Raw genomic sequence first — 3,963 nt, forward strand, 5'->3', positions numbered from 1 at the left:
CACGTTGTCGTGCTGATGTGAAATAAGGCAGGAGCTCGGCGACTCCTCACACTGCTGTGTGGTAAACAGCTAACAGCTAACAGCCCCGCGCCGTTATCACCCTCGTCTTGGCCTGAGCATCTAAACGCCTTGGCTTCATGTCCTCACAACGCTAATGTTTAAGGCTGCCATTTGCTGAGCTTACAAATCCTTTGTGAGTCAAAATTTGTTTTGATTTTCTTTCTCGTTTCTGTCATTAGTTTCTTATGTTTTTAATAGTTTTTCATTTTAAAAGTGATTTTAAAAGTTCACCTGCCTTTTTTCTTCACCTTTTAAACTCCAGGTTCATTCCTCACTGTCTTAACTTTCAGATTTCTTGATTGAGTGAAGCAGCATGTAAAAGATGGTGTATTAATGATTTTAAGGATGTGAATTAATCTCTTTATTTAATTATTCTGATCGATCCTCATTCTATGGGGCCTTTATGATCACTTTTTTTATTGATAATATTAAGGTGTCAAATTAAATACTGACATTTTCAATATACTGAGATTTTAGGTTTTTCTTTTTCTTTCTTACTTTGTCTTGTATGTGTTAGTATTTCATTAAATACATTTTTGTCAAACCTGTGATGTCATATTAAAGTTTAAACTTCATTTTATTATTATTATTATTATTATTATTATTATTATTATTATTATTATTATTATTATTATTATTATTATTATAACAAAACTGATCATTAAACAATGTTAACAGAGTCAAATGTAATAGACTACTTTGAAGTGAAGACCAGATGTAATAATGATTGGTTGTTTAAAATAAATTATTAGTAAAGTAAAAAAAAAATTCAAAAGTAAAATTTATTAGTAACGTAAATAAATAAATAAATAAATAATGAAAAAAACAATAACAAAAAATGTTAAATTAAAAATTAAATACATAAAAACTAAACTTAAAAAAAAAACAAGCTGCAGAATATCTCTTCATACAGTAAACACGCTTATTACTGACATATTATCTTATCATATCTACTTTCAGTAACCAGACCACATCTGGATGCATATTTGAATGTATATTTTGCAAATGTAAAGAAAGTTAAATGCTCACCGTGACAAGGGACTAAAAATTGATATTGCCTGAGAAAAACAAGGAGATGAATTTATGAACATATGCATGTGTGTGTGTGTGTGTGTGTGTGTGTGTGTGTGTGCAGGTGTGTTTGAGGTTCATCAGAACTGAAACAGCAGTACGGTAAGAAATGTGTGAGACACTTAAAGTGTGTATTGCAGCGCCCCCAATGGGCCACATCTCATCCTCTGAAACACAAACACACTCATCAGTACATGCAGAACCTCAGATACACCTGACTGGATCTTTTCTGTAGAGTAACACACACATACACATACACAGAACGAGTGCACTAGACAGACAACTTAAAATCTGGTCTGTTTTTAGAAAAAGAAAAGTGTCTGTCATCTTAATGGAGCTGGTTTCATATTTATATAAATGTTCTGGAGCTACAGTTAAATATCTGTGACATCTTGTTGGTTAGGAACATTATTCTGACTTGCTGGCATGGTTTAGGACACTCATATAATATGACTTCATGTAATCTACAACAGAACCATGAATAAACTTCACTGTGGAGCTAAACGATGGAACGTAACGACGGCCGTCTTCTGAACCTGGAATCACTTCCACTGGATTCTGATGTCATTCCAGCATCCAGGACCCAACTCCAGAAGTCTGAGACAGGAATTATAGCAAAATGTTTTATTTGCCTGTTTCAGTTTGAGTGAGTTTTTATCTTTTGGTGGTGTTTATTACTGAGGTGACAACCCCAGATTTATTTCTCTATCATTTATATTTTCATTTGTGCAAGTTTTCCTTTCAGCTATGAAAAATGTTGGGATTTAGATTTTTAGTTTGTGATGCAACAAATCAAACATACAGTAAAGGGTTTTTAAGGGGAAAGGGGTGAGTAAGACAAAGAGTTACAGACAGACAAACAGACAGACAGACAGACAGGCAGACAGTAAGACAGACAGACAGACTGATAGACAGACAGATAAAAAGATAAGACAGGCGGACAGACAGATGGAAAGACAGGCAGACAGACAGACACAGACAGATGGGAAGACAGAAAAACAGACAGATAGGCAGGCAGGCAGGCAGGCAGATAGATAGATAGATAGATAGATAGATAGATAGATAGATAGATAGATAGATAGATAGATAGATAGATAGATAGATAGATAGATAGATAGATAGATAGATAGATAGATAGATAGATAGATGTAAATGTGAGCTCTTTCACTGTATTTTTGTTTTTTGTTTGTTTATTTTAGTAGATACTCTTCATTAAAGTGATATAGATATTTTAAGGGTTTTAGGTGTGAATATAATGTGCTAGCTACATTGCTGCATTAGTAACATCTCAGCAGGATTATTACACTCAGGTCAGGGTGGAAAATTGTGTATGTTTTTGGTGTGTGTTTTTGTTTTACTGTAGCGTTCCTTTATCAGCGCTGAACTTGGTTTGAATCGTGCTTCACTTTGTGGAGTGTGCGCTTCTGACAAACGCATAGATGTAAATGATTACAGCAGCACTGTGTGTGTAAGCAGAGAAAATAACAGTCATTTAAATGTGCCTTGATACTGATATATATTCAAGTTTTGTTTTTTTTTTGTTTGTTTTTTTGTGAGCGCTTTTCTTCACTTGAAAGCTACAGTTGGCATACTGTTAGGACAAAATGAAGCAACAAACAGACGTAATTTATAACAACAAGACATTTAGTGTAAGGTGTCTGTTGGTGTATATAAATAACTGCTTACAGTTTCAGATGTATACATCTCTCTGTCTGTATGAGATATAGATAACTCTAATAACCTGTTTGTGCACACACTATATAACTGATTTCATTTGCATTCATCTCAGTTGGTGTCTAAATCAAAACAACTCAGGTGACCAAGACAATCCCAGAAAAAACGAATGGGGAGCCAGTACATTTACACAAAGTGCTAAAGTGTAGGATAGAAGGATGTCGGTTTTGTTTTGTCCTCATCTACAGGTGTAAATTGAGTAAGAAAGCAACAGTGGTGAGAGAGAGAGAGAGAGAGAGAGAGAGAGAGAGAGAGAGAGAGAGAGAGAGAGAGAGAGAGAGAGAGAGAGAGAGAAAGAAAGAAAGAAAGAAAGAAAGAAAGAAAGAGACAGAAAAAGAAACAGAAAGGAGAGAGAGAGAGAGAGAGAGAGAGAGAGAGAGAGACAGACAGACAGACAGACAGACAGATGGACAGAAACAAAAAAGAAAGAAAGAAAGAAAGAAAGAAAGAAAGAAAGAAAGAAAGAAAGAAAGAAAGAAAGAATGAGACAGGCAGAGAGACAGACAGACAAAGAGTGAGAGTCAGAGAGAGAGAGACAGACAGACAGAGAGAGAGACAGACAGACAGAGAGAGAGAGAGAGAGAGAGAGAGAGACAGACAGACAGACAGACAGACAGACAGTGCGAGCGAGAGAGAGAGAGACAGACAGACAGACAGACAGACAGAGCGAGCGAGCAAGAGACAGACAGAGAGAGAAAGACAGACAGAGAGAGAGAAACAGACAGAGAGAGAGAGAAAGACAGACAGAGAGAGAGAAAGACAGACAGAGAGAGAGAAAGACAGACAGAGAGAGAGAATGACAGACAGAGATACTAAAATACCTACCTGATTTAAGTATTGTTAATAATAAATACTAATAGGAGGTGAAGAAGTTAACACAGGATATAATTAGTCATTTGAATGTATGTTAAATTGAATGATATTTTTAATAGTTTATCACTACGGTCTCACTACAGTCTCCGTCTAACAGTAGAAACATTTCTTCAGTCTCGACCCCAACCTCCGTCCCTGAGGGCACAGAGAAGACGTGTGTCAAGCCTCAACTCCACCTGTCTGTCTTTAAACATGGAGTCAAGTCTCTTTACTTAACATATAAAC

At 35.8% G+C, this 3,963-nt stretch overlaps 1 long non-coding RNA gene across 1 annotated transcript in view; it reads left to right on the top strand.

Annotated features, from left to right (window-relative positions):
• The window catches only part of LOC132843133 (uncharacterized), a 3,253-nt gene extending 153 nt beyond the window's left edge, over window positions 1-3,100 (top strand). The window contains exons 1-3 of the long non-coding RNA XR_009648102.1: window positions 1-193; window positions 1,196-1,233; window positions 1,605-3,100. The exon at window positions 1-193 is cut by the window's left edge and continues 153 nt beyond it. This is a non-coding gene — a long non-coding RNA (uncharacterized LOC132843133). The remainder of the gene's footprint in view (window positions 194-1,195; window positions 1,234-1,604) is intronic.
• Window positions 3,101-3,963: the final 863 nt, after the last annotated feature.

The sequence above is a fragment of the Tachysurus vachellii genome, chromosome 3, assembly GCF_030014155.1.
Source record: "Tachysurus vachellii isolate PV-2020 chromosome 3, HZAU_Pvac_v1, whole genome shotgun sequence".
Taxonomy (NCBI): domain Eukaryota; kingdom Metazoa; phylum Chordata; class Actinopteri; order Siluriformes; family Bagridae; genus Tachysurus; species Tachysurus vachellii.